This window comes from Mauremys reevesii, linkage group 4 (genome assembly GCF_016161935.1).
Source record: "Mauremys reevesii isolate NIE-2019 linkage group 4, ASM1616193v1, whole genome shotgun sequence".
NCBI lineage: Eukaryota > Metazoa > Chordata > Testudines > Geoemydidae > Mauremys > Mauremys reevesii.
The window spans coordinates 23332659-23346791 of NC_052626.1; the positions used below are offsets into that span (position 1 = coordinate 23332659).

Below are 14133 nucleotides of genomic sequence, written 5' to 3' on the forward strand. Positions count from 1 at the left end.
TGGTAACCAATAGGCAATGCCAAGGAGAGGGACGTGGCCTAAGCCCCACCACTCAAATGGACTTAGCATTCATCTCCAGTGGTGCTGGAACTAGGGGTACCCTGGCTGGAAGTAGTAATAAACACCACATACATGGTTTCCAAGGTTTCCATCATTAGCACCCCTGCTATAAAAATTATTCCAGCACCCCTGTTTATCTCCATTTGGAGAAATGTCTGCACATCTTCTTGTGGATTTAGGGGTTAAAGCCAGGTCAGTCATTTTTCATGAAAAATGAATGATAAGATGGTGAAGTATCCCCTTTACTCAATAGGTCAGGGCATTCACCTGGGAGATGGGAAACCTAGGGTCATGTCATTGCTGTGAATCGGGTAAGATGGGTATTTGAACTGAGGTCTCCCACATCCTGGGTGACTGCTCTAACCACTGGGATATTCATGGTGGGGGGGCACACCCACTCCCACCCACTCCTCCTGGTGGTCTTTCAAGTGAGTTGGGTGTGCTCTGAGTATACCTATGGGATCAGGTCCCACAGGTGAAATAGGCAGGGGAACTTTTAGCTGTGAGCTGGGTGCCTAGCAACTTGGCAGTGCCAGGACTTAGGTGGCTTTGCGCTTGCCCACTGGCAGAAATTTAGGTGCCTAAGTAGCAGATGCATGGGAGCTTTGTGAATAGCAGTGGCACCTAGATGTTGGACTTATGCACCTAACTCCTCCTTGTGCATCCAGTCCTCAGTCTAAATAATATAAAGGAGGTGTGATTTAGGAAGCCATAAGGAAGAACTTTCTATGGTAATAAGCTGTGCTTAAGAGCCATTAAGTACGGGGTACTACCTGCAGCCTGAATAAAAATAGTAAAAGAAAAAAAAAGTTATTGTATTATTATAAGCAAGTCTTTTCTGTTCTCTACCACAAAGAGCATTCCAGAACTTGTTGGAATTTAAAGTGACAAAGCCTCAGATAAATAGTGTCTAACAGAGTTTAATTAGTCTTCACAAATGAGCTAGCTGACAAATTTCTGTTTGCAAGTCTTTTGCAAATGGTTCCTGATTTCTGAGACTGCAGTAGTTATTTACAAGAGTTTGCTATTCAGTTTATGTAAACAAATGTCAGCCTATGCAGTGTTCATGAACTGTGTGGTTTTTGATGTTCAACATTGGGGGTGTGAGATTAGTCTCTTAAGTCTCATGGTAGGCTCTCCCTGACTGGCTGGCTGCAGCTTTTTAAATCAGAATACTGAACAAATACATATGAGTCTTGTTCAAACATACATACTCTTTCATTCCCCCTGAGAATAAAGATGCTCACCCAAAAAATAGCTATTCCTATATTTGTACTCACAAAAACTCATAGTGTGAACACGATCCAACTGAACAGCCTTTCAGAATTCACACTAGTGCCTACAAACCTTTACTTTTGCAGAAGTCAACCAACTTTTTTGCAGCAGAAACTCACACTGCGTACTAGACACAGCCTATTTCTGGAGATCCAAAGCTGAATCATAGTGGCAACAAAAAGCTGGTGGGATGACTGAGCAGAAACAAAACATAGCAACAAGCAGCAAGACATGCTCAGCATTAGAGAGTCTTTATGAACACAAATCAAAAACAAGGGACCATAAGCAAGCGGTCTGGATAAAGGCCCTTTCTTCCCCAGGTAACCTCTCTTTCTACCACGCTAGCAGCACAATTCTTATAGCCTTCTCTCTGGACAACTAGGCCAGGAAAGAAGTTAACCCATTGTGTATTTGGAACTGTTTGGGTTTTTTTAAGATAAATTTGAGAATCATTATGCTACAAAAAAATAAAAAGCCTCAAAAAGTCCCTGCTCATTAGGGTTTTAAATGAAATGGTGAGTAGATAACAGAGACTGTACTGAAACTTCCCCCAAGTGTCTGTATTTAGCTGTGGAACTCTAATGGAGATTAGACTCTTTAGTTGTATTGCATACACGACTCTTATTCGCATTTTGTTATGCTGAGGTCTGGTCTCTTTCACTGTCTTTTTGTGGCAAATGTAAAATGGACAGTAAGCCATGCTAATTATACCAATGAGGTACTTGGCCCAGTATAGTTGTGTGGTTAATTAAAATACAATTAAAAGAGAAGAAGCAATGAGAATTAGAGCCAAACTAAAATTACTTTAAACCTCGCATTAAGTCAAATCGTGCCAGCAAAACCCATGCAGTTCCCATTCATTTCATTTCCCATTGTCATTGTTGACTTCATAGAGAGCTGTTGGGAGCAGAATTTAGCCTGCTGTTTTTCCTCTGAGTAACCCTGTAGCATATTTGGTACAAATCCCCATTTTTCCCCAACAAATTCCCCATTCAGCTCACCATTCTATGTTGGCAGGGTCAATGTTCAAGGTGAAGGGCTGCATCCCTGGAACTCCCAGGAGTCTATATTGGCAACCAAAGAGAACAAGCTGTTAGTCATTGTAACAGGAAATGAGAACCACCTGTGTAGCTGGGTTGGGGGTTGCTTATTTTATTTGAAAAATGAGGGGTGGATTTATTCCCTCTACCAGTCATTGGTGGCCTAAGTGCAGGCACTGAGGAGAAGGGGTTACCCTTGCAGAAAGTGACATAGAGGAAGGAGCCTTTGGCTTGCACATACAGGGCTTTCTTACTCTTTCAGATAGAGCACAACTAAAAACAGTATTTGGCCTATAAAGTTTTTATTTGAGTAGAAGTTTTTTACCCTCTGAGCTGAGGAAATGTATGTTTGTTTAATTAATTTCTGGTATTGATAAACTAAAATATTTAGGCACTGCAATAACCCTGGAGTATTTAATTCCCAAACTGTATGTGCTATTACCAGTGATAGAGGTACTACTGGCTCTCACTGGTATTTTAGCAGCAATTTTGCCCTATCAATTGTCTAGTGACAACTTGGGTCTTCCCCCCCCCCCTTTTTTTTTTTAAATTCCCCTTTTTCAGTATTTTTTACTTCTCTGAAACGAAGTCAATCTCTGCAACTTTTGGGAAATGTTACAGGGGACATGAGGCTGGCTGGCATAGCTGGGCTGGGCTGGTGGGAGATGGAGGATTTTCTGACCCCAGATGAAATCACTCCAGGAACTGAAGAAGAGTCTATTAAAGAGAGAACAGACATACAAAGTGGCGGGGGGGAGAAAAGAGTAGAAGCAGATGATGCTGATATCAGCAAAAAAAAAGCAAAGCTGAGGAAGGAAATAAAGCAAAATGTTATAATTGTAAGATCTCTAGCCAAAGAAATAAGATTAAGTGATGTTAACCCTGTGAAAGTAGCTGCCTGGATTTAAAAAAAAGCACAGTGGTTATTGTAAGAGCTGGGAGGCTGCAAGATGGTGATCTTTTAGTTCAGTGGTTCTAAAACTGTGGGTGGGGACTCCAAAGTGGGCCAGGACCCCAATTTAATGGGGTCATCAGGGCTGGCTTTGATTTGCTGGTGCCTGGGGCTGAAGCCTGAGCCCCATCACACGGCATAGGCGCCAGCTCCGTGGGTGCTCTGGGGCTGGAGCACCCACAGTGAAAAATTAGTGGTGCTCTGCACCCACCAGCAGCCAAGCTCCCCGCCTCACCTCACCTCCTGCCTCTCCCCCCTGAGCGCACCGCATCCCTGCTCCTCCGCCTACCTCCCAGCGTTTCCCACCTTGCTGCCGCCAAACAGCTGTTTGGCGGCATTAGCATGTTCCAGAAGGGGCAAGGAGGAGCGGGAATGTGGCATGCTCGGGGAGGAGGCAGGGCCGAGGCGGGGATTTGGGGAAGGAGTTGGAATAGGGGCAGGAATGGGGCGGAGTTGGGGTGAGGACTTTGGGGAAGGGGTTGGAATGGGGGGAAGGGATGGGGCCTCATGGAAGGGGTGGAGTGGGGGTGGGGCCAAGGGTAGAGTGGGGGTAGAGCATCCACGGAGAAGTTGGCGCCTTTGTCACATGGGGCTGAAACCAAAGCCCAAGGGCTTCAGGGCTCAGGTTACAGGTCCCCTGCCTGAGGCTGAAGCCCTTGGGCTTTGCCCTCCCTGCCCCCCACCTCCCAGCCCAGGGTAGTGGGGCTTGGGATTTGGCTTTGGTCCCCACACTCAGGGCAATGGGGGTTGGGCAAGCTCAGGCTTTGGTCCCCCTTCCTGGGGTCATGTAGTAATTTTTGTTGTCAGAAGGGGGTTGAGGTGCAATGAAGTTTGAGAGCCCCTGATTTAGTTGAATGTAAAAACAAAGAGCAAGCGGATAAACTGCTGAAAAGCAAAATGCTATGGAAAGTTAAAATAAGTTCCCAGCTACCAAACTACTTGACTGAACTATAGGGGGTAATATATAGGGTGCCATTAGAGCTGACCAATGATGAGAGAACTAAAAAGCACAAAAGAAGATAAAGTCTTGTAGTAAGAGACTAATTAGTAAATGAGGAAGAGAAAGCAAGCCATCAACAGCTGTACTGAGGACACTTAAGGGAGGGACTGTACCTGAGAAAGTACCATTAGAGTTTCACATACACAGAACCAAGCCATATAACACCTTAAGGGAGAGGGGGATATAAGTGCCAACAGTATGGGCATGTAGCAGCTGTTTGTAAAGGGAAAACAAGATGTGGTAAATATGGGGGAGAACATTCCTATGAAAATTGTATAGAAGGGACAGAAGTCAAACGTAGAACTGCAGTGGTAACCACAGTCGGGTATGTAGAGGGTGCATTGTGGCAAAGCAAGCTAAAGAGATACAAAAGAAAAAAATTGTTAACAACATGTCTTATGCTGAAGCTGTAAGGAGACTCTCAAAGCATCAGTTGGAGAAGGAGATACAATCAGCAAAGGACAAGGGGAACTGCAGGCCTAGCTTCATTCTATAAAGAATATGATAAACACTGCAGAAAGAATAGGTGATCTGCTAGTCACAAAAAAAGAAAGGTTTAATGCATTTTTATAGCAGTGTTATATTGTACATTATAAACTGGGAAACAAAGCAAAAAAAGTGGAAATTATAACAAATGTAGCAGAAAATTACTTGTATATTAGCAGTTTTTCAATGGACCATATTCAAGGAATTTTGAATGAAGTTAATGGTGAAATATGACTGGTATGGGGATCTCAGTCTGGAGCTAGAATGCACACAGTCTGATAGCACATGGTCAAAAACTAAAAGAAAATATCCTGGCAATGAAAACTAAGCCAAATGCACATACATCCTGGAAATAAGGTTGGTTGAAAAGCTCACTTTTAAAATTCCAGGGTATATTGCCTTTAGGCAAGACTAAACTAGGATGAGGAGGCAGAATTTGTACTTTCATAAGGGAAAAATTAAACTACATAGTTGTAGAGAATGAAGAAGTAAGCCTAGAATATAATGCTGTTAGGGATTTATAATATCTATAACCCACATGGGAATTTAGAAAGTTCGGAGCTACAAGAAATAGTGAAAAATACTAAAAGACCATATATTATATGCAGCAACCTAAACAGTCATCATAAATTGTGCGGAAGACAGACAACTGATTAAAATGGTGCATGCTTAGAGAAGTTCATTGATGAAAACAATCTACTCATTTTAAATGATGGAACCACAACTAGATTTAATGCAGCAGATGGTAGCTTTTTGTGCTTAGTCCTGGGAATTATAACAAGTAAATGCAACTGGGAAATATATAAGGAATATACATCACTTTTCAAGGGAAAGGTAAGATTGAAAGGAAGGGTAAATTCCCTGGAATTTTAAGAAAGCTAACTGGGAGCTATTTACAAGTAAATGTACTGAATTGGTGAACAATCACTGTGTGAGTGATGACATAGAGAATTCCAGTGACAATGTAACAAAGGGATTAATAGCAGCAGCTCCTGTAGCTAAATACTGAAGAATCCAAAACTAAAAATTCACTTCCATGTGGAATGAGGAGTGAAAAATGGCAATTAAAGAAAGGAACAAAGTCTATAAAAAAGCAAAAAGTACATGAATTGTAAAGACCTAATGAAGTATAACCAAAGTAAGGGACTAGCACAAAGAAATATTAAAAAAAAGGCAAAGAGAGTACAGTAACTCCTCACTTAATGTTGTAGTTATGTTCCTGAAAAATGCGACTTTAAGCAAAACTATGTTAAGCGAAGGATTAGGTTCCAGGGAAATGTTTTTCACCAGACAAAAGACATATATATATATATATATATATATATATATATATATATACACATACACACACACACACACACACACACATATACATACATACACACATACATACATACACACACACACAGTATAAGTTTTAAACAATTTAATGCTGGTACACAGTGATGATGATTGTGAAGCTTAGTTGAGGTGGAGGAGTCAGAGGGTGGGATATTTCCCTTACTGCTAAATGATGAGATAGCAATTGGCTGAGCCCTCAAGGGTTAACTCTCTCACTTTACAAGGCAGCAGGAATGGAGGGAGGGGGTATGTATGAGAGAGAGAGAGAGAGGTGCATTTTCCTTTTAAGAACACTGCTTTGTTAATTAGATCAGCTTGCTGAGACCGAAGCTGCTGCAAGCTCCCTCCATCCTGAGCCCTGGTGTGTTCCCCCCTGCTCTATGGAAGATGGGGTAAGCGGGGTGTAGGAGCAGGGGGGAGGGGGACACCCTGACATTAGTCTCCCTCTTCCTTCCCTCCCTTGCACTGCAAGCAGGAGTCTTGGGGAGCAGCACCAAGGCATAGGGCAGGAGCAGCATATGGCAGTGGGGTGAGGTACAGCTGAACTGCAGGCAGCTGCTGCACAGGGAACTTAGGGGAGCGGAGAGCTGATGGGGGAGCTGATAGGGAGGCTGCTGGTCCACCCTGGTTCCAAGCCCCCACCAGCTAGCTGCAACGGGCTGCTCTTCCTGCAAGCAGTAGACAAAGCAGGCGGCTGCCAAACGGTGTTAGAAGGGAGCATTGCACAACTTTAAATGAGCATGTTCCCTAATTGATCAGCAACGTAAGAACGAAATAACGTTAACCGGGATGACTTTAAGTGAGGAGTTACTGTAGGAGGAAGTGCTGTGAGTGCATAAACAGAGACATCAAGACGTCCAAAATATACAGGTAAATAGGAAGAATGAATGGAATTCAGACTAAGAATAACCACATCCCAGGTCCTACTGGGATTGACAACATAGTTGGAAGTTCTGATAATGTGAAAGCAGAAGTTTGGCAAAAACTTTCTGAGGAACGTGTAATGATGAAAACCAAAGTGAAGCTTTCCACTAAATTAAAAGACAACTCATTGACGAGAATCATGATCTATTGCGTAGCTTGAGTAAACATGAAGATATTATACCGAATTAATGGTTTTGTATGCGAGAACTTGAGAAAGCTATTGATAGCAAGAATACATCCCCCTGTAAAGATAATATATGTAACAGAATGTTTAAATCTCTCTCTGACAGCAGTTTGAGGGTTATCTTGGAATTATTTAACACTATGTGGGGTAAAGGAATGATACCAGTAGGGTGGAAACATGCAGTAGTAATTCCATTACAAAAACCAGGCAAAATATCCACAAAAATGGATGCCTATAGACCAATTACCCTTATGTCCTGCTTGGGTAAAATTATGGAGAGAATGGTGAATGAAAGAGGTCTGCCCATTTGGAAAACAATGCTGTTATAGATAAGGTGCAGGGTCATTTTAGGAGAGGAAGATGCATCATTGATCGCATTGCTAAATTAGAAACTGAAATACAAAGAAGTATGAGGCACAAGGGTTTCATGACAGCTGTCTTTCTAGATCTTGAACAGGCATATGATATGCTATGGAGGGAAGGCTTATTGTATAATGTAGGTGCACAAGGGCTAAGGGGAAGAATGTCTGGAAGGAATACCGAATTTTTGAGTGAAAGGACCACATATTTATATATTTAAAATGGTACACCACAGGGAAGTATTATCAGCTCCACCTTATTTAAAATTATAATAAATGATCTCCTAAATCAAGTAAGTGCTGGGATAGGTGTCACACTGTTCGCAGATGATTGTGCTCTGTGCTTTAGGAGTAGGAATATTGAGGTGGCAGAAAAGAGAATCAACAGAGCGTTACAAAAGACCCCTGGCTGGGGAAATGCATGGGGAAATCCATTACTAAAACCAAAGAACTGATCTTTACAAAAAAGAAAGCTACAAAGGAATGTAAACTGTATCTTTATGGAGAATAATAGATATAGTTAAAATGGGTTATATTTTATGTTAAATTACTTTGGAAAATCATATAAACTATGTTAAAGATAAATGTACAGGAAAGATTAACCTGCTTAAAAGTCTTGGTGAGACTTGGGGAGAAATAAGAAAACCCTGATGATGGTATACACAGCTTTAATCAGACCAGTTATTAACTATGGCTGCCACGCTTTTGAGTCAGCATCAAAATCAGAAATAAAAAAAGTATGTTTAATACAAGCCCAGGCACTACACATTGTATGTGGTGCATTTATGACAACACCTATATGTGCACTACTGATAGCTTCTAGTGAAATTCCAGTTACACTATGAACGAAACTACTGGACCTAACTTTTTTAGGCAAAAGTTAATGGGAATTACAATGCTGAAAGCACCAAACAAATTCATGAGGATTGTTGGGAATTTTATGGGTGAACTATAGCACACAATGTTAGAACTCCACATGCCGTTCAAGTTAAAGTGGATGCAGGAGTTGAAAGACAAGGCAAAGCTGAATGAAGTCAAAACACTTCTAATCATGTGGAAAATAGTTATGGATGGAAAGTTGCATGTCTAAATGTGGATTTAGATTTATTTTATAAACTTTGGGGTAAAAAAGAGACGGTGGGTATTAAAAATGAAGTGTACCAGTTTATAGCTAAAAAGTTGAGCCACGTTTTGTCAAATATATACAGACCGGTCTAAAAAAGAAAAAGAAAAAACAGGAAGAGCAGGGAAGCGTATTGTATACCAAAATTGGGAATTAGTATATCTAAAAGAATATCTGGTTATGTAGCTGACATGACAGTTGAATTAGTAGCAATAATGCTAGCATTAAATTGGATCTGGGATGTACACCCAGCAGCAGCAGTCATTTTTTCTGATTCAATTTCAGGGCTTATGGTGATAAAAAAGGGTGTCTCAGTATGTAGAAGTGATTTAATCAAATAAGTTATATTTCTAACAACAGACAGTGCAGATGGGGATACGTGTAGCATTAGCTTGAATCCCAGTGCATATTGGGATAACAGGGAACAAAATGGCACACAAAGCAGCTAAAAATGGTGTAAGAAATGCAAGGATTGACATAGACGTGCCCTTGAGTAAACAGGAATTCAAAAGCCTAGTACAGAACAATTTAAAAGAGGAATGACCAAAAAAATGGATTTATGCAAAAAGATTTTTTTGAATTGTGCCCTAGAGTTGAGGTTTACGACATACTTCAGGGCCTGGATAACATTAATCAGGTGCTTTTGTTTGGTGTACTAACTGGCCACTGTGGCTTAAACAAAAATATTTTGCCAATAAAAAGACACAAAGACAGACTATATGCACTCTGTAAGGTGGAAGAAATAATTGATCGTTTTTTATGGGTATGCAAGAGCTCTGATAAAGAAAGGGAAAAGGGTTTTGAGAAATTCAAATGTCAAGGTAAAAAAATTACATGATGTGATTTAGTAAAAACATTGGGGAAATGGAGTATTATTAAAAAGATGCTGTTACTTTACCTGAAAGCCACAGGGCAGAAGGAGAGGACCTAAACTGCTAAGTATTGAGGAATTATAGTTGGTGGAGGCTATAGACTATTCAGTCAAGTCTGCTTTGCCATAAAAAAAGAAAAGGAAACGTTACAGACAACTGGTGTGATGCTGGGAAGAAAGTTTTAGTTCTCACTTTGCAAAACAGCTAATGTTCCTCTCCCATGAAAGGGAATCAAACAAAAAAAACACCTCTAGCTGAGTCATTATTTAATAACATAATAATTAATTAGACATGACAAACTAGGCAATAAGTATTTTCCACTCTCTGCTACTAGAAGTCCAATTAAAGAAAGCTATTGGTCAACTCTACTGGTGACATGGCTATTTCAGTACAATAGATCAGTGCTTTCCTCTATGCATTTCTCAAAACTATGAATCCATTATAGTGGTAATAAATGTTACTATGTGTCCTTTTAGCTGTAATGGAATTTTACAAAGGTATACGTGTGTTGCTTTAATGTGACAAGAAGACAGAGCTAGCAAGCAGTCAGCTTTTAAATCCTTTCTTTCTGTCGAGAAGCAATTGTTAGTTGCTTCATTGCTGATTATTCTTTTAATCTTGCTTTATGGGAAAGCTTTGTTGTGAAATGTAGCTCAGACTGGTTGTAGAAATATACAGTTTTCCATTTCATATCAGACATCCGTCCATGAATTCTGGTATCCTACAGTGGAAAGCATGACACCTCAGAGGAAGGCAATTCCTTCCCATAATCAGATGGCCTGCATTAGGGAACAGGACATCAGACTGGGTTTTATTCTGTGCTTCCTCCACTGACTTGCCATGTGACTTTGATTTCAGCTGGAATTAGAGTCAGCTGGATTAGATTTAAAAATCTGGGCCCTAGCCTCTCTGCCTCAGTTTCTCCATTTATAAAATAGGGATAAAAATTGTGTAAAGTGCTTTGAGATCTTCACATAAAAGTGCAATGTGAGTGCCTATTGTATTAGATACCCAATAAATCTGAAATTCCTGACCTATGTGGGGATCAGCCTATTCCCTAAATCACAGTTTGATTACGCTTATTTTATCACACAAAGTAATTTGTTATTGAATCCATTGTGGATACCTTACTGAAAAGCAAACCAAAATATCTGGCTCTATGGTTTTTTAGTAGTATTCTGATTCTGACTTTCATACTAAATGGCTTTGTCTTGTTTGGGGTCTGTTTAAAACACTTGTGATATAGCCTGTAATCGTCAATACTGTACCTCTGTTTTTAAACTGTATAGTAGAAAAGGCAGTTGTGATGGATGTGGAGATGCAATGTAATTATTTAAGAACACTGAGTTGTAATAATTTTAGGAACGTTGTACGTGAACATTGGTCGGTGAGATGAAGTTATTGTATATTGGGTTATAAGACTTTTCTATGTGACCGTATTGTTCTAGCTTAATAAGGGGCTGCAGGAATAACAGCCAGAGAAGCAATGCAATAATGATTGATAAGCAAACTCCCAGCAAATATTGGGAAGGCCATTACAGGGCAATGGCATGCTTCCAGGCCCCAGGCTGAAATGACTTAGCTGTTCTGCTAATGCTGGGAATGAAGGGATCAACAGAACACTGAACAGTTAAAAAAACATTTTCGAAGGAGGTGGTGGTCACCTGTCAGAAACTGCCTAGTATTTCATTTGCAGTCTCCTAAAAAATTTCCAGTGGAGATATAGACACCTTTGAAAATCTAAGGCAGCGGTTCTCAAACTTAAGCCACCCGAGGACCCCCATTTTGATTTAAAATTTTTCACAGACCCCCAAGCGCCCTGCTCTGTCCCAGGCCCTGGCCCTACTCCACCCCCATCCTACCTCTTCCGACCTCTGCTCCACCCCTGCCCCCCTCTTCCCCTCCTCTTTCTGCCCTGTCCCTGCTGCTCCCCCTCCCTTCCAGCATCCTGCACACCGGGGGAGGGAGAGGGAAGAGTCAAGGGAGGGAGGGGGAGGAGTTGATCAGCGGACCCCCAGTTGAGAAATGCTGATGTAAGACATAGTCTGTTGACCCCTGGTGGTCTGTGGACTACAGGCTGAAAACCACTGGTGTAGGAAGACAGGCTGACATGGAGGGAGTCTAAAGAAGTTGGGCCTTCCTAAATCCAGGGAGTGGTAAGCCTTAGGGAACGGCTGGCTTACAGGGCCGGTGCAACCCATTAGGCGACCTAGGCGGTTGCCTAGGATGCTAGCATTTGGGGGTTGGCATTTCAGGTCCTTCGGCAGCGATCGCGGCGGCTGGATCTTCAACCACCCCAGTCGTCGTCGGCATTTAGGCAGAGGGAGCTGGGGCAGAGGGGCATAGGGACATCCGCCTGCAGCAAGTAGGGGGGAGGCGGCACGCAAGGGAACTCCCCACCCCAGCTCACCTCTGCTCCGCCTCCTTCCCTGAGCATGCCGCCCCGCTCTGCTTCTCTCCCTCCCAGGCTTGCGGCGCCAATCAGGTGTTTGGCGCCGCAAGCCTGGGAGGCGGGAGAAGTGAAGCGGCGATGGCATGCTCGGGGAGGAGGCGGAGCAGAGGTGAGCTGTGGCGGGGAGCTGCTGCATGGCTCCCTGGGCTGGGGGGAGCTGCCATGGGGGGGGCGCCACAGGACGGGGGGGAGCTGCTGCGGGGGGGGGCATCTCAGGGCAGGAGGGGTGGGAGCTTCGCGGGGCGCCTTAGGGCCGGGGTGGCCCGAGAGCTGCTACAGGGCTCGGGGCGCAAGGTGGAAGTTTTTCCTAGAGCGCGAAACATCCTTTCACCCGCCCTGCTGGCTTATGTATAGACTGGCTTATTGTTTTTAAGATGTTTTCTCTTACATGATTTTGTTCTAAATAAATAATACTTGGCTTTAAGAAATCTCTCTGGTTTCTGGATACCACTGTCATTGCTCCCAGAGGGAACAGAACTGCAGTTTCTGCGCCTAAGACAAACCTGCTAAGAAAATTACAGTTAGTACCAGAGTACTGCAGCCCCAGGCACTGTCTGAGAGTGAGAACTGGAGTGACAGGGTGTGGGGGGGGGCGGGGGGTCAGAGCAGAGGTGTAGTTATCCTGGTAACGGTGACAGAAGTACGCAGAAATATTGCATAGGGAAGTTTAGAACGTTTAAAAAAAATTCAGCAGTATTCATTGGGGAAACTGGTTATTTGGGTGTGACGGGGCTAACAATGCCCCAGTAGACAGTGACAGTGAGGTGCTATGCATTATCTCTAAAAGGCTTATGTACTGCAGGGCACAGAACCCCTTCTGCCACCAAGGGACTCCTAGAAGAGCAGAGGCTGAAGGTGTTCTCCAGATAGACAGTCAGTACAGAGCAGAGACAGTCGGCCTCATGGCAGCTAATTCTGATTAGCACTAAACAGGATGTGGGGATCCCTGCACATACTGCGTGCGGCTGCTACTGCCAGTCCTGGACTCCCAGCAATACATGCATAATTAATTAAGGAGGCTGTAACTCAGACTTCATTGATTCTGTTGTGGAAGAGGATTTTAAGTGGCAATGAAGAGGGGCTCCAATCAAGTGAGTGTTTAAAGAACTGTTAAGCAGCTGGCCAACTTCATTCTTAATGTAACTCATCATTGTCGTCTTCTTGCTACGCTAATTTATTTCCTCTCTTAATGCTCTGTGCTAACTACAAACAGAGTTACCAACACTTGCAATATTTAGATGTTTTTCTTAAAGCCTCAGCTGCTGGAATCAAGAGAGTACGTGAGAATCTTAGCTTTCATTAAAAGGAAATATATTTCTATCCATCATTATTGTGGAGAAAAGCTTGAAGACATTAAGTGAATGCTCCCTACAGGCTCAGAAAGCAGAAGGCAAACATAATCTGAAATGTATTATTTTTTTAAAATCTCATGATTATTAAGACAATCTCATTATTTTGCGAGGGCTAACTCCTGATTTTTGAATGCATGCGGTTAGCAAAAATGTACAACTGAGGTAACCACTGGGTTTTAAGTATAATGGGTCTGAATAAACAGCTACTTCCTCACTTTTGGAAGAAACACACATTGAAGATGATGATGGTTTCCATGAACAGGAATTAGACTGAAGATTCTTTTGTTGTTGTTGTCACTAAGGTAAAATACATTATTATGTGCGCTTTGGAGCTGCTCTTTCCTGAGAACCTGAAGTCAAGGTCAAAGCAGTGAGTCTTAGAATATAATCTTAGAAACACTTACTCAGGTGCACATTGCTTATTATTATGAGTAGCCAGATTGAAACTAACAAACATATAGGAACAATGTGCACTAGCAAATATTTGCATATGCCATATTGGCATATACCTGTTCTGGATTCTTTTTGCACACATGTGGAATGTACACAGGAAACATAGGATTTATCCGTGCACATTTTGTGGTACCAACTTTTGATGATTTAGCCCTTTATTTTATTAACAGGAAATTATTTAGCTTCCCTATTTTGAAGCTTTGGGAAAAATCATAGCTTGATGACAACTTACGTGGACAAAATAGAGTGCATTATTCTAC

At 42.2% G+C, this 14133-nt stretch overlaps 1 protein-coding gene across 1 annotated transcript in view; it reads left to right on the plus strand.

The window, feature by feature from the left end:
• The window catches only part of BEGAIN (brain enriched guanylate kinase associated), a 243835-nt gene that overhangs the window by 34000 nt on the left and 195702 nt on the right, over nt 1-14133 (plus strand). The gene's annotated exons all lie outside the window — the stretch shown is intronic.